We start from the raw sequence: 21,224 nt of genomic DNA, 5'->3' as shown, positions 1-21,224 counted from the left end.
GTAGGACTAGAGTTGAGGAGAGAAATTAGGGATAGATATCTAAATCTTGGAATCATCGCCTAGAAATGATCATTGAACTTGTGGAATTTGGTGAGACCACCAATTGAGAGAGTATAGAATAGTGGTTCTTAACTTCTTTTTGTCACTGATCCTTTTGTCAGTCTGATGAAGCCAGTTAATTCCTTTTCACAATGATGTTTTTGAATGGAAAAAAATAAATTATGTAAGATTATAAAATCAATCATCCTAAAATGTAGTTATCAGAATTTTTTTTTTTAAGTTCATAGACCCCACGTTAAGAACTCTTATTACAAAGAAAAAGGAGAGAACCTTGAGAATTACTCTGGAGCCCACTTTTCCTAGCTACTCTATTTTTGTCATTTACATTACTCTTCAACTAGGTTCCCAGTTTTGTGTGATGTAGCACTGAGAATTCTGGTTTAGGAATTATTGGACGTAGATTGAAATCCCAGATCATCTATCTGCTTACCATGTCATATTGTACAAGTCATTTAAACTCCTAGTCCTCTGTATACTCATCTGTAAAATGAGGATGTTGAACTACATGGTTATTCTTGTTGTTGTTTTAAGTCCCCTTCTAGCTCGAAATCAATGATCTTACTTGTTTTCAATTTTTAAATGTATCCATACATTTTGTTATTAAACAACCTCCATGTCCCAAACTCAAACAAATTCCCTGTAAAGTATATTGCCTGAAAAACAATTAATCATTTAATAGGTGGTATATGACCTTTAATGTTTATAGTATGGCACTAATATTGACTATTATATTTGACAAGTTTTGTTATTTACTAATGTTGACTTCATTGATATTTTATATTGATATTGTCGCTGTATTTTGTTCTTAGATAATCATTATTTTTTACTTATTTTTTGCTTCCATATGATTACACATATATAGTAACTTATTCATTTCTTCTCTATTTCCATTGCCAACATTTTTTCATATGTTCTTCATTAATACTAAATTATCATACTGTCCAAACTGTTCTCTCTACTTCCAATCTTTTTTATCTCATAATCTGAACTTCATATTGCTTCCAAATTAATCTTCCAAGTGGACACATCTGGTAATATCATTCTTTTGTACAGAAATCTTCAACGGTGTCTTATACCTTTGCTGCCAGCTATGATCCTATATCTCTCCTTCCTTTTATAACTAAATTCTTTGAGGAAATTTTTTATTCCTGGTCCCATCATTTAACTGAAACAACCTTCTCTGATTACCAATACTCCCTTAATGATCAAATCTAATGTCTGCAGCATTTGATGTCATCTTCTTCCAGATAATCTTTCCTCCCCAAGCCTTTCAGGACTGTGCTCTCTCCTGGTTCTTCTCTTATCTTTCCAGCTACTCCTTCTTAGTCTTTCTATTCATATCATGTCCTCTACCTCTTGATGTTCCCCCAAGGCTGTGTCTTTGCCCTCCTCTCTTCCCCTGTCCCACATTATCTCATACTTGATAATTTCATCACCTGCCTTGGGTTCAGTTCACATCTTTATGCAGATAATTCCTTGATATCTACATCTGTCCTTAACCTCTCTTTTGCGCTGCAAACACACATTTCCAATTGCCTAATGGACATTTCAAACTCATAGTGTCTCATAGGCACTTCATACTCAAAATGAACAAAAGCAAATTCATTATCTTCCCCCCAATCTTCCCTTCTAAACTTCCCTGTTACTATTGAGCACATTGCTATTCTGTCTGTCATGCAGGCCTACAACTTCAGTGTCTTTCTTTATAACTCTCTCATTCACTCCACATATCCAATGCATTCATAAAATTTTCGCTTCTTTCTTTATAAAACTCTTGTGTATTCCCCCTTTTCTCCACTTACACAGCTGCCACCCTGGTGCAGGCCCTTATTACCTTTCACCTAAGGTATTGTTATAACTTTCTAACTGGTCTTTCTTCTTCAAAGTCTCTTCACTCCAAACCGTACTCCATTCCACTGCAAAGGTGATTTTTGTAAAGTGGAAGCCTGATTGTCACTCTCCTTCCCTCCATTAACTCCAGTTGCTTCATGTTACCTCTGGGATCAAATATAAAGCCCCCTCTCGCATTTTAAACTCTTCATTGCTCGGCCACTTCTTACCTTTCTAGTCGTGTTATATCTATCCCTTATACCTGGAATGCTCTGTCTCTTAAACTCTGACTTAGCTCCCTTGGCTTCCTTTAAGACTCAACTCAAAGTCTGTCTTCTGCGAGAGAACTGAGGAACTTTCCTAGTTCTCTCCAGATGCTAACTCCTCCCTTTTCAATTTACCTTCCTTTTTATCTTAATATAGCTTGTGTGTACATAATTATTTACACTTTATTTCTTCTGTTAGAATAGACATTTTTTTATGGCAGAGATTGGTTTCTTGTTTTTGTTTTTTTTTGCCTTTCAAACTTTTTTTAAATATCCTCAGCAGTTACCACAGTCCCTTGCACATAATAAGCGCTCATTTACATATGTTTTTTCCTTTTACTATCAGTGATTTGTTCTCTTTAGATTTTGATTTCCATGAAAGAAAGTCCTACTCCCTAATTGCCATATTTGATTTTAATATAGCTCCTTTTTTCAGTCCTCATCCTTTTTTTGACATTGTTGACCAAATTCACCTCCTAAATACTCTCCACTGTGTATTTGTTACACTGTTCCACCTACTTGCATAGTCACTTTTTACCAGTCTCCTTTGCTCAGTTGTCATCACCCCCTTGATATATGAGTGTACCCCAAGGCTCCGTTTTGGGCCCCTGCTCCCTTCTCTGTGTTCTCTCACATGACCTCATCAACTCCCTTGGGTTTTGTTATCATCTCCAAAACCATGTCCAAAGCTAAACTTGATCTCTTTTGCGTGGAATATATTTCTCTTCAAAACTTCCCTATTTCTGTTGAGGGTGCCACCATCCTTCCATTCACCTTGGTCTCATCCTTGACTTCCCACTCTCACCCCACAGTTGCAACATATTTTCTTTTCTACTTCTCCAAAATATCTTGCATACGTCCCCTTTCTCTGTACTGGAATAATCACCACTTGAATGCAGGTTCTTATCATCTTTTTCTTGGACTATTGTACAGGCTTTCTAATTGGTCTCATCCTCAAGTTTTATTCCATTCTAAACCATCTTTCGCATGCCTGCAAAATTGGTTTTCCTTAAGCTTATACTTGACTGTATCAATCCCCCTTGTATGTAAATTCCAGTCATGATGGCGTATTTCTAGGATCAAATGTAAACTCCTTTCATTAAACATTTAATACTTTCAAAACCTAGCCCTAACTTACCTTTCTGGCCTTACCACATTAGACTCATTCTCCACAACTTCTGTGATCTAATCAGATGGGTGTCCATCATACTCAGCATTTCATTTCATAGATTTATGAATCTGTAAATTCATGGATTCTGAATTGAGTGCTGGAAAAAGCCTTAATCCAGCCTCTTTATTTTGCATGTCGAAGAGCTGAGGCCCAGAGCTGTCAAGCAGTCTGCTCAAGATCCCATATGTAGCAAGTAGCAGAGACAAGATTTGTACTCTGTCTGATTCCAAAACCAGTGCTGTTTCCCATCTCTGACTTTGTATTGATTGCTGTGCATGAAATATATTGACTTACTTGCTTCTTAGAATTCCTGATTTCTTTGATCTCAGCTCATTTGCTGTCCTCTTTGTGAAGTTTTTCCTACTCCCTATTTGCTAGTGCCATTCTTGTCAAAATCATCACGTATCTATTGTGTACGTGCTAACTTATATCTAGGTATGTTTTCTTCTTGGAGAGAATGTAAGTTCCTTGAAGGCAAAGACTATTTGGCTTTTTTCTATGTTTTTCCTGTACTAAGCATAGTAAGTAGCACATAGATGATGCTTACTTAATATATTTTTTCTTCTGCTCTTACCTATCTAACCTCTCTTCAGTCTCCTTTATTGGGTCTTCATCTAGTTTGTACTTAATTAAGTTTGGGTATCCCTTAAGATTCTGAAATGAGTTCTGTTCTCTTTTCACTCTATACTATTTCACTTGGCAAACTCATCAGCTTCCACAGATTGAATTATCATTTTTATGCTGATGATTCTCAGATCCACTGCTCAAACTTGTTAAATGAAAATTTCTCCTAAATCCTTCTGTCTTCTAAAAGTTCCCTCTTACTTTTGATGACACCACCTTTACTTTCTTATTACGCAGGCTTAAATCTAAGTATTATCCTTGACTTCTCACTCTCTTATACACCATGTGAATTGTTGCTAAGTATTGTAGATTCTGCCTTTACAGCTAATCTTGTGTATACCCTGTTCTGTACTCTTAACACTGGCACATCCCTGGGGCAGGATCTTCCTAACCTGACCCCCTCCTACTTTTCCAGTCATTTTATACCTTATTCCCTTCTATTTACTCCTATGATGAAGTCCTCTTCCTGCCTTCAGGGCACAGAGAGATTTCATTGTTTCCCAGTCTACTTGCTTGCAGGGAAATTTTTGTATCTTGAGAGAACACAGAGAGAGATGTTATTCCATAAATAGCTAATCTCATTGCTTGGCCACTTCCTACTTGCACTGGAGAGATGCTGTTCTATCTTGTGCTAGTCTCCTTTCCTAATCTGTTCCTGATTGCACGGAAGTGTGAAGCATGACATTCCATCATATTTCCCTTTTTCAGTCTCTTAGTCTAACTCAGTACTATTTCATCAGCTCCCTTCACTTTTTCTCTTGCCCAAGCTGCCTGAAGCCCTGAGAGTACTTTCACCTTGAGACCAAACACTAAGGATATGGATGTTGATAACCTCCTTGAACTCATTCCTCAGTGATTAACATACTCCCATTCACTTCATACCCTCCCCATCCCAGTGAATTGAACACCTGGCTGTCATTATTCAAACCCATTCTCAATCCTTAAGCACATTTTCCCCCATTCCTTTAGCTTCCCTTTCCTAGTATTCCTAAAGAGGCTAAGGTCTCCCATTGCATCCTGGGCTGTCACCAGTCATCTTGATGAGTATCTGGTCTCTGGATCCAGATGGCTCAGGAGGAGAAAGTGAGGCTGGTGACCTTGTACAGCTCTCTCTCACTCAAAACAAAGTCAAGTGCAAGTTATGTCATCATTTCTCTGATGTCATGATCTTCTTCAAAAATGAAGGACAAGGAAAGGGTCCCACATGCACAAAAAGATTTATAGCAGCACTCTTTGTGGTGACCAAAAACTGGAAATCAATGGGATACCCATAAATTGGGGAATGGCTGAATAAATTATGGTATATGAATGTAATGGAATACTATTGTGCTATATAAAGAAATGAACAGAAAGACTTCGGAGAGGCCTGGAAAGACTTATATGATCTGATGCTGAGTGAAAGGAGCAGAATCAGGAGAACTTTGTGCACAGCAAGGACCACAGTAGGTGAGAGTTTTTTCTGGTAGACTTGGAACTTCGTAGCAATGCAAGGGCTTAAAAAAATTTCCCAATGGTCTTCTAAGGCAAGGTGCCGTCCACATCCAGAGAAGGAACTATGGAATTCGATCGCAGAATGTAGCAGATCATTTTTTTGTGTGTGTATTACGTTTTGGTTTGTTATATGATTTCTCCCATTCAGTTTAATTCTTCTATACAGCATGAGTATAATGAAAATGTATTTAATAAGAATGTTTGTGTAGAACCTATATAAAATTGTATGCTGGCTCGGGGAGAGAGGGAGGAGGTAGAGGGGAGGGAAGGAAAAATAATAATCTAAGTTATATGGTAGTGATTGTAGAACACTGAAAAGAAATAAAATTAATTAATTAATTTTAAAAAACCTTAAAAAAAAAGAAAATGAAGTATTCCACTCTAAAACTGTCCAACCCTTCTTCCACTGTGCTTCCTGGAGTGTCTGTTATGTAGATATTAAACCTGAATTTCATTTTATATCTTTTCCTTTCACATTTTAACTTTGACTGAAACCTGGCTGTTTGTTCTTCATTTTTGAAAAGAACCAGTGACATCATAGGGTGATGTCTTTACTTGCATGTGAATTGGATTTAGGGAGATACCTCCTGATGACATCTTCCTTGACTACCCTTTGCAACACTGATCATATGTTCACTTATTCCCTCTGACTTACTGGATGTGTAGAAAGCTGGAATGAATACTCCTTGTTCTCTGTTGCTCTTTCCAAGTTTCTTTTATCTCCATTATTCATTAACCTCTCCTTTCTCGTTCAATCAATTCATATTTAATACCCAATCATGATTCTGGGAGCTATTATCTTTCTATCTACAGGGCACTATCCTTTTTTCTACAAAGAGTTTATTGTCTAGCTCAATATCTTTCTCTCCCCCAACTCCTACCCTCATATCAAGGAATTTGAGCACACATATTGATGCTATCTTATTTGTTCTAATCTCTCAATTCCTCAGCTTATTCTTCTGCCCTTGCTCAGCTGTACTCAGAGATAGTCCTGCTTTTGGTCTTGCCATAACCTAAAAATGAATCACGTTCATGTTCATGAACTCTGAGATTCGACTTATCTGAGCATAGTCTGTTGTTATTCCACCTTTCCTTCTGCCTTGCAATTTCAAACCCTGATCTTCATCTTTCTATTACCAACAGTCTCCAACCCTGCAGTTCTTTCCCAGGACTTTATTGGTTATTTTTTTCTTCCTTTCTCATCTTGATCACTCAGTGACACTGTCTTCTCTAGTCTTTTGCCCCCTTATTTTATTGCCGATCATTCCCTTCCGAGGGAAAATCTTGGATTACTCCCATCCTTATCTACCTTTGCTTCTACTTATATATTACTGAATAAACCTGGAGAAAATCATGAAATCATGTTGACTACTACAAATTTGTGTTACATGATTTCAGCTTAGTCCTCGTATCTAGGAAGTTCTTTTATATCTCCTGAAATGACTTACTGTCCCAGTCATCACAGCAACCTTTCCAAATATTTTCATCTTTCCTCAAACTTCCCATGTCTTCCCCTCTTTCTACCCTTTCAGCTAAGAATATTGCCTCATATTTTACTGAAGAAAATTGAGACCCTTCACCTAAAAGCTCTCTCTTATCCCCTTCTCCACATTTCATATCATTTAGATGCCTTCTGCCACTATCTCCTCATTTACTGCTGTCTCACAGGAAGAGGTGTGCTCCTTATCCTTGCAAAAGCAAATTCCTCTATAGATACAAATGATCCTATTCCAGCCTGTCCTTTCCTAATCACCTCATCTTTTATTCTCAGTTTTACACTTGTTTTGTCTCTCATCATCTACTGGCTGTTTCCCTACTGCCTACAAATGCATGTTTGTCCCATGTCCTGATGACTCTTCCATCCTCAGAAATCCTCACTTGATCCATCTGTTCTTACTAACTGTTGCGCCATGTCTCTTCTAACTCTTTTCCTTGGGGGTCTCATTAGTTTCTCAAATTGTAGTTCTGACCTTTATATGGATGACTCCAGAGTCTTTTTCTTCCCTATTGACAGCTACCATTCTTTGTTTCCCATTTGAGAAATTAAAATATTATCATTAACTTGTTTCTATCTCATTCCTCACATCCAATCAAGTTTTATTGATGCTGTCTCTGAGTTCTTTCCTATCTCTCCCTTTTTCTCTATTCTCATTTCCTCTACCTGCTTGAATTATTACAGTAGCTTAGTAATTAATCTTCCCAACTCTCTTATGTTCCATGCTTCTCCCCACTATCCTGGCCCCCAGTGTTTCCTTCTCATTCTGCCAAATTATTTTCTTTACTCCTGCATCTGGTGTGTCACTCCTGTCTTCAGATCATTTCAGTGACTTACCATCTACTAAATTGCTCAGATTTCTTAAACTGAAATTCATCACCATTCACAGTGTAGTATTTTCTTCCATTTCCAGCCTGATCTCATACAATTCCTGTCTAGATGTTATATATTGTGTCTCATATTTATTATATTTAATATGTCTTATCTACCTATATGTTACCTGTTTCTGGTATGTACCCTCTATGGTGCAGGTGTTCCACAGCCTCCATTGGAACATTTATTGAAATCCTACCTTTGTTTATAGCCTACTTCAAATGTCTTTTCTACACCAGCCAGATCACTTCATTTGATAAAATTTCCTCATTAAAAAAATGAAGCAGTTGGAGTAGATGAGCTCTTAAGTTCTGCTCAAGCTGAAAGTTTATGATCCCTTTCTCAGACGGGTCATCTGTAGAGAATAAAACTATGTTCACCCTTGAGAATAGGAATTATGTCAGTTTTCACCTCTGTCTCTTGCATTCAATTCTGGTTCTTGAACATATGTTACAGGGTATTTAATTAGTATTTGTTACCACTTTCTTCTTTCTAACACATACCATAAGATGAAGCAAGATTTAATGGAATGTTTACTGATTTGGAGTCAGAGGACCTAGGTTCAAATTATCAAGCTGAGAATTAGGTTATCAATTACTACCTGTAAAATGAGAGTATAGGATTCAGTAGCTTCAAGTTTCTTCTCAAGGATGTTTGTCTACCACATAAAAGTAAACATGGCACCCATTCCTGTGCTTTTTTATTAGTATTCTTTAGATGCTGTTCTCTTCAATCTTCCAAATCTTGTTTGAATAATTTTTTCCATGTACTCCATACCTTTAAACTGATTAACTATTGTTTTGTAACGGTTTAGCTTGCAAATCGCCATCCTGGGTTCTGTGCTGTCCTGATGGTTGAATTAGTTAGTTCAAATGTACATGACCCTTTATATTTAGTGGACCTCACATTTTCATCTGACCAGCCACTTCCTTGCCATATAATCTGTTTCTATGAAAATTAATGCTGTTCCTTTGGAAAATGAACTAGTTGTGAAGACATGTAGAATCCTGTGGAATACCAAGAGAATGAGGAATAAAAGATAAGAAATTCCTGAATAGTTCATAAGAGAAATGCTTATGAGAAAAAATTTGGAATGAATACCTGTCATAAATTATAACTGTCAATGCAGTAATTAAAAACTAAGCAGCCTTGAGAAGAGCCCACAATGTATAGTTTATCCAAAGAAGTACAATACCAATTGAACAGATTTGAAATACAAAAATACTAGTGGAAAGTTTGGCAGAAGACAACAGTATTAAGAGTATGTGATCTCCATATACACCAAATCATTCTGAAGACAAGATGCATGGAGAAAACTTAAGGATCTGACATATCCTAGAAAAGGAAGTAAAAAAAAATCCTTAATAATGTAGATGGAGCTAAAATAAACCTCCCCAGAGCTTCTAAATGCAGAGAACTGAGCACCACTGAAAAGAATCTACAGATCATCTCAAATGTGGGGGATGCAGATGTGGGGGGAAGTGAGTAAGAAATGCTGTGTTTCTAGAACATTCTGTCCTAGGTACCATTCATTCATCAAACATTTCTTAAAAGCTAATTCTTTTTGCTGCACTATGCTCAGCTTTGGAGGAACTAGAACATTTAAAACTACATTCACAAATGATTGTAATGGAGTACAGAAATAATACATGTCTTTAGTGTAAAATAAACTTGCCTTGGGATTTGAGAGGGGCAGGTAGATATCGCTCAGGTAAATATGTACCATCTACACACACACATTTGTAAAATGTATAAATATATTTACTTTATGTACATTTATACAGTGTATACCCATGCATTTGGGCAGCTTGATGGCACAATGAATGGAGTGACAGGCCTGGAGTCAAGAAGATTCATTTTTATGAGTTCAAATCTGACCCCAGACACTTACTAGTTGTGTGATCCTGGGCAAGTCACTTAACTCTGTTTACCTTGGTTTCCTCATCTGTGAAATGAACTGAAGAAGTAAATGACAAACCATTCTAGTATCTTTGCCAGGAAAATCCCAAATGGGGTCATGAAGAGTCAAATACAACCAAAATGTGATTGAACAACAAATTCATAAATTTATAAAGTGTATAAATTCCCCCTGTGAAGATTGTTCTATTGATTTCTCTGGTTTGGCTTTAACTTATTAAACAGTAATCAGGGGCTGGTTCAGTATTAGGAAAACTATCAGGATTATTGATCATATCAACCACAAAACTAACAGAAAACATGATTATCTCAATAGATGCAGAAAAAGCTTTTCACAAAATACAACACGCATTTATTCCTACTGATAACACTAGAGAGCATAGGAATAAATGGAACCTTCCTTAAAATAATAAGTAGTATGTAACTAAAACCATCAGCAAACATTATACAGAATAGGGACAAACTAGATGCATTTCCAGTAAGATCAGAGGTAAAACAAGGATGTCCATTATCACTACGGTTATTCAATGTGGTACTAGAAATGTTAGCTTTAGCAATAAGAGAAGAAAAAGAAATTGAAGGAATTAGAACAGACAAAGAAGAAACTAAGTTATCACTCTTTGCAGACAATATGATGATATAATTAGAGAATGCTAGAGAATCAAGTGAAAAACAACTTGAAATAATAAACAGCTTTTAGATGGTGGAGTAGAAAGATACACATATGCTAGCTCCAAACCAACAGCCCATAAAATACCTGTAAAGAAGAACTCCCAACAAATGCTGGAGCAGCAGAAGCCACAGAACAATGGAGTGGAGGAGATTTCTGTTCCAGAGAGACCTGAAAAACCAACGCGAAAGGTCCAACAGACACGGCACCGGAACAAAGCCCAGCCCTCCTTGGCTGCGCGGCACCGAGAGGAGCAGATCTGAGCAGGCTTCAGGGACACAATCTCCAGCAGCCACCCAGGTTCCTCCACCCGCAGGCGACAAAGGTCAGTGAGAGGCCCCGCCAAGAGGGGAACAGGGTGTGCCCATAACTCAGGCCCCCTCGGGAGGCAGCAGCAGAGGCAGCAGCAGACAGGGGCTCCCAAAGCAGGCAGGAGCTTGGATCCATTGTTGAAGGTCTCTGCATAAACCCACTGAGGGAACTGACCCCTGTGAGGTAGCCCTGCCCCCAAACACCTGAACTTAATCTCACACTGAATAGCAGCCCTGCCCCTGCCCAAAGCCCTGAGGCTGGGAAGCAGCATTTGAATCTCAGACCCCCCCAAACACTAGCTGGGGATCTGAAGGGGAGGTGGGTGTGGAGAGGACACTCAGAAGTCAAGTCACTGGCTGGGAAAATGCCTAGAAAAGGGAAAAAAAATAAGACCATAGAAGGCTACTTTCTTGGTGAACAGATATCTCCTCCCTTCCTTTCAGAGGAGGAAGAACAATGCTTACCAGCAGGGAAAGACACAGAAGTCAAGGCTTCTGTATCCCAAACATCCAAAATAAATATTCCATGGGCTCAGGCCATGGAAGAGCTCAAAAAGGATTTTGAAAATCAAGTTAGAGAGGTGGAGGAAAAGCTGGGAAGAGAAATGAGAGAGATGCAAGAAAAGCATGAAAAGCAGGTCAACACCTTGCTAAAGGAGACCCAAAAAAATGCTGAAGAAAATAACACCTTGAAAAATAGGCTAACTCAATTGGCAAAAGAGGTTCAAAAAGCCAATGAGGAGAAGAATGCTTTCAAAAGCAGAATTAGCCAAATGGAAAAGGAGATTCAAAAGGTCACTGAAGAAAATAGTTCTTTCAAAATTACAATGGCACAGATGGAGGTTAAGGACTTTATGAGAAACCAAGAAATCACAAAACAAAACCAAAAGAATGAAAAAATGGAAGATAATGTGAAATATCTCACTGGAAAAACAACTGACCTGGAAAATAGATCCAGGAGGGACAATTTAAAAATTATGGGACTACCTGAAAGCCATGATCCAAAAAAGAGTCTAGACATCATCTTTCATGAAATTATCAAGGAAAACTGCCCTGAGATTCTAGAACCAGAGGGCAAAATAAGTATTCAGGGAATCCACAGATCACCGCCTGAAAGAGATCCAAAAAGAGAAACTCCCAGGAACGTTGTGGCCAAATTCCAGAGTTCCCTGGTCAAGGAGAAAATATTGCAAGCAGCTGGAAAGAAACAGTTCAAATACTGTGGGAATACAATCAGCATAACAGAAGATCTAGCAGCTTCTACATTAAGGGATTGAAGGGCATGGAATAGGATATTCCAGAAGTCAAAGGAACTAGGACTAGAACCAAGAATCACCTGCCCAGCAAAACTGAGTATAATACTTCAGGGGAAAAAATTATCTTTCAATGAAATAGAGGATTTTCAAGCATTCTTGGTGAAAAGACCAGAGCTGAAAAGAAAATTTGTCTTTCAAACATAAGAATGAAGAAAAGCATGAAAAGGTGAACAGCAAAGAGAAGTCATAAGGGACTTACTAAAGTTGAACTGTTTACATTCCTACATGGAAAGACAATATTTGTAACTCTTGAAACCTTTCAGTATCTAGGTAGTTGGTGGCCACACACACACACACACACACACACACACACACACACACACAGAGCACAGAGTGAATTGAAGAGGATGGGATCATATCTTAAAAAAATGAAATTAAGCTGTGAGAGAGAAATATATTGGGAGGAGAAAGGGAGAAATGAAATGTGACGAATTATCTCTCATAAAAGAGGCAAGGAAAAGACTTTTTAGTGGAGGGAAAAAGAGGGGAGGTGAGAGAAAAACATGAAGTTTACTCTCATCACATTCAACTAAAGGAAAGGATAAAATGCACACTCATTTTGGTATGAAAACCTATCTTACAATACAGAAAAGTGGGGGGAGAAGGGGATAAGCAGGGTGGGGGGGATGATGGAAGGGAGGCCAGTGGGAGAAGGGAGCAATTTAAAGTTAGCACTCTTGGGGAGGGACAGGATCCAAAGAGAGAATAGAAGCAATGGGGGGGCAGGATAGGATGGAGGGAAATATAGTTAGTCTTACACCACATGACTATTATGGAAGTCATTTGCAAAACTACACAGATATGGCCTGTATTGAATTGCTTGCCATACCAAAGGGAATGGGTGGGGAGGGAGGGATGAAGAGAAGTTGGAACTCAAAGTTTTAGGAATGACTGTCGAGTACTGTTCTTGCTACTAGGAAATAAGAAATACAGGTAATGGGGTATAGAAAGTTATCTGGCCCTACAGGACAAAAGAGAAGATGAGGACAAGGGAAGGGAGGGATGATAGAAGAGAGGACAGATTGGTGATAGGGGCAATCAGAATGCTTGGTTTTGGGGTGGGAGGAGGGTCAAATGGGGAGAAAATTTGGAACCCAAAATGTTGTGAAAATGAATGTTAAAAGTTAAATAAATAAATTAAAAAATATGGAATAAATTCTATACCTAACTTAGAAAAAAAAGTAATTAACAGCTTTGGCACAGTTGCAGGATACAAAAGAAACCACATAAATCATTTGCATTTCTATATATTACTGACAAAGCCCAACAGCAAGACATAGAGAAATCCCATTTAAAGTTACTGTAGACACAATGAAATATTTGGGAGTCTGCTTGCCAAAATAAACCCAGAGACTATATGAACTCAATTATGAAACACTTTTCACACAAATAAAGTCAGATCTAAGTAAGTGGAAAAACATCAGTTATTTGTGGGTAGGCTGAGCTAATATAATAAAAATGACAATTCTACCTAAATTAATTTATTTATTTAGTGCTATACCAATTAAACTACCAGAAAATTATTTTCTAGAGTTAGCAAAATAATAGCAGAATTCATCTGGAAGAACAAAAGGTCCAGAACGTCAAGGGAATTAGTGCAAAGAAATAGTAGGGAAAGTGGTCTAGCCATATCAGATCTTAAATTGTATTATAAAGCATCAGTCATCACAGCCACTTGATACTGGCTGAGAAATAGGAGGGTAGATCAGTGGAATAGTTTAGGTACCCACAACACAGTAGTCAGTGACTATAGCAGTCTATTGTTTGATAAACCCAAGGACCCCAGCTTCTAGGATAAGAACTCACTATTTAACAGAAAGTGCTGGGAAAGGTGGATAATAGTGTGGCAGAAACTCAGCATAGACCAATGCCTGACACTGTACATAAGAATAAAGTCCAAATGGGTAACAGTCTAGGTATAAAGATGGATACTATAAACAGATTAAGGGAGCAAGTGATAGTGTATTTGTCAGATTTATGGAGAGTAGAGAAATTTATAGCAAAAAAGAGAAAGAGAATATTATGAAATGCAAAATGGATAATTTTCATTATACTAAATTGAAAAGTTTTTGCACAAACAAAGCCAATGCAACCAAGATTAAGAGGAAAGCAGAAAAGTGGAAAAGAATTTTTACAGCTAGTGTCTGTGAGAAAGGCCTCTTTTCTAAAATATATAGAGAACTGAGTCAAATTTACAAGGATTCAAGACATTCCCCAATTGATACATAGTCAAAGGATATGAACAGGCAGTTTTCTGAGGAAGAAATTAAAGCTATCTATAGTCATGAAAAAGTACTCTAAATCACTGTTGATTAGAGAGATACAAATCAAAATAACTCTGAGGTACCACATCAGACTTATCAGATTGGCTAACATGACAAAACAGGAATATGATAAATGTTGAGAAGATGTGGGAGATTTGCAACACTAATTCATTGTTGGTGGAGCTGTGAGCTGATCCAACCATTCTGGAGAGCAGTTTGGAACTGTGCTCAAAGGACTACAAAAATGTGTATACCCTTTGACCCAGCAATATCACTTCTAGGGTTATATGCCAAAGAGAGCATAAAAATGGGAAAAGATCTCACATATACAAAAATATTTATAAAAGCTCTTTTTATGGTGGGCAGGAACTGGAAATTGAAGGAATGCCCATAAATTGGGGAATGGCCTAATAAGTTGTGGTATGTGAATGTAATGGGAATACTATTGTGCTATAAGAAATGGTGAACAGGTGGACTTCAGAAAAACTTGGAAAGACCTATGAACTGATGCTGAATGAAAGGAGCAGAACCATGAGAACCTTATACATAGTAGCAGCCACAGTGTGCTTGGACTGTTTCTAATAGACTTAAAATATTCCCAAAGGTCTCTTGAGGCAAAATGCCATCCTCATCTTTTTTTTTTTTTAAATTTATTTGTTTATTTAACTTTTAACATTCATTTTCACAAAATTTTGGGTTCCAAATTTCTCCCCTTTTGTCCCCTCCCCCCACCCCAAAACACCGAGCGTTCTAATTGCCCCTATCTGCCAATCTGCCCTCCCTCGCTCTCCACCCCTTCCCTTTGGAAGGCAAGCAATTCAATATAGGCCAAATCTGTGTAGTTTTGCAAATGACTTCCATAATAGTCGTGTTGTGTAAGAACTAATTACATTTCCCTCCATCCTATCCTGTCCCCCATTACTTCTGTTCTCTCTTTTGATCCTGTCCCTCCCCATGAGTGTTGACCTCAAATTGCTCCCTCCTCCCCATGCCCTCCCTTCCATCATCCCCCCCACCCTGCTTATCCCCTTATCCCCCACTTTCCTGTATTGTAAGATAGGTTTTCATAGCAAAATGAGTGTGCATTTTATTCCTTCCTTTAGTGGAAGGTGATGAGAGTAAACTTCATGTTTTTCTCTCACCTCCTGTCTTTATCCCTCCACTAATAAGTCTTTTGCTTGCCTCTTTTATGAGAGATAATTTGCCCCATTCCATTTCTCCCTTTCTCCTCCCCATATATTTCTCTCTCACTGCTTGATTTCATTTTTTTAAGATATGATCCCATCCTATTTCATTCACTCTGTGCTCTCTGTCTCTGTGTGTGCATGTGTGCATGCGTGCGTGTGTGTGTGTGTAATCCCACCAACTACCCAGATACTGAAAAGTTTCAAGAGTGACTAATATTGTCTTTCCATGTAGGAATGTAAACAGTTCAACTTTAGTAAGTCCCTTATGACTTCTCTTTGCTATTTACTTTTTCATGCTTCTCTTCATTCTTGTGTTTGAAAGTCAAATTTTCTTTTCAGCTCTGGTCTTTTCATCAAGAATGCTTGAAAGTCCTCTATTTCATTGAAAGACCAATTTTTCCCCTGAAGTATTATACTCAGTTTTGCTGGGTAGGTGATTCTTGGTTTTAGTCCTAGTTCCTTTGACTTCTGGAATATCCTATTCCATGCTCTTCGATTCCTTAATGTGGAAGCTGCTAGATCTTGTGTTATTCTGATTGTATTTCCACAGTACTTGAATTGTTTCTTTCTAGCTGCTTGCAATATTTTCTCCTTGACCTGGGAACTCTGGAATTTGGCCACAATGTTCCTAGGAGTTTCTCTTTTTGGATCTCTTTCAGGCGGTGATGTGTGGATTCCTTGAATACTTATTTTGCCCTCTGGTTCTAGAATCTCAGGGCAGTTTTCCTTGATAATTTCATGAAAGATGATGTCTAGGCTCTTTTTTGGATCATGGCTTTCAGGTAGTCCCATAATTTTTAAATTGTTTCTCCTGGATCTATTCTCCAGGTCAGTTGTTTTTCCAGTGAGATATTTCACATTATCTTCCATTTTTTCATTCTTTTGGTTTTGTTTTGTGATTTCTTGGTTTCTCATAAAGTCATTAGCCTCTATCTGTTCCATTCTAATTTTGAAAGAACTATTTTCTTCAGTGACCTTTTGAATCTCCTTTTCCATTTGGCTAATTCTGCTTTTGAAAGCATTCTTCTCCTCATTGGCTTTTTGAACCTCTTTTGCCAATTGAGTTAGCCTACTTTTCAAGGTGTTATTTTCTTCAGCATTTTTTTGGGTGTCTTTTAGCAGGGTGTTTACTTGTTTTTCATGCTTTGCTTGCATGTCACTCAATTCTCTTCCCAGTTTTTCCTCCACCTCTCTAACTTGATTTTCAAAATCCTTTTTGAGCTCTTCCATGGCCTGAGCCCATTGGGTAGGCTGGGATACAGAAGCCTTGACTTCTGCATTTTTCCCTGATGGTAAGCATTGTTCTTCCTCATCAGAAAGGAAGGGAAGAAATGCATGTTCATCAAGAAAGTAACCTTCTATAATCTTATTTTTTTTCCCTTTTCTGGGCATTTTCCCAGCCAGTAACTTGACCTCTGAGTGTCCTCTCCACCCCCACCCCGCCTCCAGATTCACCCAGCCAGCAGTTGGGGTCTGAGATTCAAATGCTGCTTCTCAGCCTCAGGGCTTTGGGAGGGGGCAGGCTGCTGTTCAGTGTGAGATTAAGTTCAGGTGCTCAAGTCAGGGCAGGGCAGCCTCATGGGCTTCGTTCCCTCAGGGGGTTTATGCAGAGACTTTCAACAATGGATCTAGGCTCCTGCCTGCTTGGGCAGCCCTGGTCTGCTCCTGCCTCCGCTGCTGCCTCCGGAGGGGGCCTGAGTTATGGGGGCACTCCACTCCCCTCTCGACCTGCCAAAGAGACCCTCTCACCGACCCTTGTCACCTGTGGGTGGAGGGACCCGCACGGCTGCTGGAGAGTCTGTCCCTGAAGCCTACTCGGATCTGGTCCTTTCAGCGCTCCGCTGCTGTGGCAGGGTTGGGCTCTGCTCCGGGTCTGGGCATGAGGGACCTTTTGCGAGAGGTTTTCAGGCTCTCTGGAGCAGAAATCTCGTCCGCTTCATTCTGTGGCTTCTGCTGCTCCAGAATTCGCCGGTGGTTCTTTTTTTTTTTACAGGTATTTTATTGGCAGTGGGTTCAGAGGTAGCATATGTGCGTCTTTCTACTCCGCCATCTTGGCTCCGCCCCTGCCATCCTCATCTTGAGAAAGAACAATAGAATCAGAACACAGAGTGAAGCACTGTTTTCTCTTGTGTTATGTTTTGTTTTGTTTTTTCCTATGGTTTCTCCCATTCGTTTTAATTCTTGTATGCAACATGACTAATGTGAAGATGTATTTAATAATTATGTATGTGTAGACCCTGTGTGAGACTGTATGCCATCTCAGGGAGGGAGGAGAAAAGGAGGGGGTGAAAATTTAAGACTTATAGAAGTGATTGTTGAAAATTGAAAACAAATGAATAAGAAAAAAAAACCGGAAAAAACCAGTAATCAGCTCAGAGGCAAGGATAGTTTTCCTCATATATCCCCATTTTAAGAAATTCAAAATACATGAAAATCTGTACTTAAAAACTGATATATCAGGCAGTGACTTTTAAAATATTGTTTCTAAATAAGATTTGCTCTGTTTCATTATGTAAAGAATCTATGAATTTGTTGGTTTGTTGACTCTTTGCATTGACATAGACTGAGACTTTTCTGTGTCCCAGCATACTACTCTTTTGACTTGCTTTGGCCAAAAACAAGAGAATGAAAAAAAAGAAAAAAACTTCCCATCAACCTTATCAAAAGGACACTTTCTACAATTAATCTAGATTTGCCCAGAAATGACAAGCACACAGGACAATCCTTCATGCTTTTCTAGCCTGGTAGGAATTTTCAGAGGTGTATTAGTGGCACAGTCAATAGAGTGCTGGACTTGGCAGTTAGGAAGGCATTAGTTCAAAACTAGCCTTAGAAACTTCCTAGCTATGTGACCCTGTGTAAATCACTTAACCTCTCTTTGCCTGTTTCCTCATCTGTAAAATGGGGATAATAAGTAGCACCTACCTTCCAGGATTGTTGTAAAGATCAAACAAGATTATATTTAAAGTACTTAGCAAAGTGCCTGGCACATAGTAGGTTCTAGAGAAATGTTGATACTATTATTATTCCAGAAATTATATTCAGCTTACATAAGTTTTGAGAAACTTGCTCATTTTCATGTTAGGATGAGGCATTGGAGGGTATTGGTTATCACAAAATTAATTTACATATTTTCCACTGTCTTGTTCTATATATAAATAATAATTCATATTTTAATATTATAATCACAACCTTCTGAATGTTTTTTACAAACAAGTAATGGTGTTTCAAAATATGAGTTGTTCAAGGTTACACAAGTCATTGGTAAAACTACAACTTGAACCCAGGTTTTCTGACTTTAATTAACTTTTTTTGGTATACCAGGGTCTTTCCAGTGGTTTCTTTTTCTTCTGGTATTATAGCTTTTGCCAATTTTGAGATAATAGGTTATTCTGACCTCTGCTCCTAATATGGTACATTTCATTGAATCATAGAATTTTGTGGTTAGCAGTGACTTTATCCAGTTTTTATTGAAGGCAAGAATTCCATGTAAAAGATCCTTGAAAGAAGTCATTTAGCCTCAACTTTCAAGACTTCCAGTCATGAGCAGATTTCTGGCTGCCATGTCTATTTTTTCTATTGTAAAATTGTTTTTTTTTTTTAAATCTCTGTTTCCTCAGTTCCTAGTACAGTGCCTAGAGCATTGCATAGACAATAATGTTTATTGCATACTTTTGAACAGCTCAGTTTGTTAAGAAAGTTTTTCCTATCATTTGGAAAATGAAAGAGGGGGCATCATTTTGGGAACAGCTAAACAAGTTATGGTATGAATATGTTGAAATACTGTTGTGCTGTAAGAAATGTTGAAAAGGACAGCTTCAGAAAAACCTGAGAAGACTTGTATGAATTGATACAAAGTGAACAGTTTGGTTTTTTATTATATTACAGTGTTACATATAACATGATCATATATGTGTATATATATACACACATGCACACACACTCACACATATCTATATAAAAGCAATATTGTGAAAACAAACAGCTCTGAAAGACTTAGGAACTCTGATCAACATGTTGTTATTAGGTTGTTTCAGTCATGTTTGACTCCTTGTGAAGGCATTTCAAGGTTTTCTTGGTGAAGATACTGGAGTGATTTGTCATTTCTTTTTACAGATGAGAAACTGAGGCAAACGGTGACTTGCCCAGAGTCACATAGCTAATGTGAGCTGAGGCTAGATTTGAAGTCATGAAGATGAGTCTTCCTGATTCCAAGCCCAGTGCTCCATACACTGTGTCACCTAGCTGCCCAACTACAATTCTAGAGGAAATAAGTTTTCCATGTAGAGAGTACGGATTAAGGCTTAGGTTTTTGTTGTTGTTGTTGTTGTTTTGCTTTTGGATATGATCAGTGTAGGAATTTGTTTTGTATGACATTATATGTTTGTGATTGGTTTTGTTTTTCTTGCTTTTTCAATGAGGTAAAGGCGAAATTGGAAAGAGAGAATGTGGATAAATACAAATAAATAAAACAAAATGGAATTTTTAAAAATCTGAACAAACAAAACTTTTCCCTGTTATTTATTTTTAGTCTTCCCCTTTGGCTTTCACTTATCAGTCCGTATTTTGTCCTCTTGGATTAAGTAGAAACATTCCAGGAGCACTTCAGTATGGAGGTGTCAATTATGGCTTCACTTTCACCACTACTGCCTACCTCGCTCCCAGAAATCACACTCATTTGCTTGGTTTATTCCCTGATTGAACATTTTCCTGCCTCAGCGCTTTTATTCATTACTTTTTTTCTACACAGGAAACAGTGGTATAATGGAAGTATTCCTTTGAGAGGGTTGGGGTTTGAATTCTGGCAATGCCATTTATTATAGTATTTTTATGACATTAAATTAGTCATTTAACCTCTCTGTATTTCACTTTCCTCATCTGAATAATGTACAAGTTGGATTTTATGATTTTTAGTCTTTTCCAGTTCTGAGTCCTACCCCTGCTTCCCTCAGTTTCCTACCAATTCTGTTGCATCATTAGTACTCGAAGCACCACATATATTTCTATCCTTGGCTAAAAAGACCTGGATTCCTGATCTCTAAACTCTGTCTAAAGGCTTTTCAATACAGAATTTGTTCAAACCATATAATACCAAACTAGTTGACTTTCACAGTGACCCCATGTGTATTCCTCTGGCCTCCAGGGTTCACGTTGTGATTCGGTTGCAGTAGGTTCGGTGTGTGTTTTTGATGATGAGGTCTTCTTTCTTGTTATTACTGCTGAATGGGTATCTATAGAGCTTGTCTATTAGGATGGGACCAGACAGTCCAAATGCACGATGTACTCAGCCCAGGATCAAATAATACGGTGGACTGAACTGCCTTCAGGAAGTTAAAAAGGGCCTTTAATGATTCCAAGATTCTTCCCAAGACAAAAGACTATCTCTTTAATGCCATCATTCTATTGGTGGTTTTTTTTTCATGACTGCAAGTCATGGACATAATAATGTTTTCTAAGAAAATTGAAAATGGGTATCCTAGGACAGGGGAGAAGCATATGCTAGGAACAGCCTTCAACAAATGACTGATGAGGAACTATGAAGAGGTATAGAGGATTCCAGCATGGATAAAATATATGATTGTAAGAGAAAATGAGTAGTCATTTGGCAAGACTGAGGGATGGCCAATAGAGAACCCAAGATTTTCATTTGAATATCCTTGTGATGTCAGGAGCAAGTGGTGTCTTTGAGATTCCCAGATGTAGTAGGGTGCCATGGGGTTGCAGCAGTCATTTAGTAAAGCGAATAAGC

General features: G+C 38.1%; 1 protein-coding gene across 6 annotated transcripts in view; it reads left to right on the top strand.

Annotated features, from left to right (window-relative positions):
- Positions 1-21,224, top strand: part of ARHGAP39 (Rho GTPase activating protein 39) — a 444,016-nt gene that overhangs the window by 144,695 nt on the left and 278,097 nt on the right. The window lies entirely within an intron of this gene.

Source organism: Notamacropus eugenii, chromosome 4, assembly GCF_028372415.1.
Source record: "Notamacropus eugenii isolate mMacEug1 chromosome 4, mMacEug1.pri_v2, whole genome shotgun sequence".
Classification (NCBI taxonomy): Eukaryota; Metazoa; Chordata; class Mammalia; order Diprotodontia; family Macropodidae; genus Notamacropus; species Notamacropus eugenii.
Note: the sequence above shows the minus strand (reverse complement) of the source record. Positions and strands in the feature narration are given on the sequence as shown.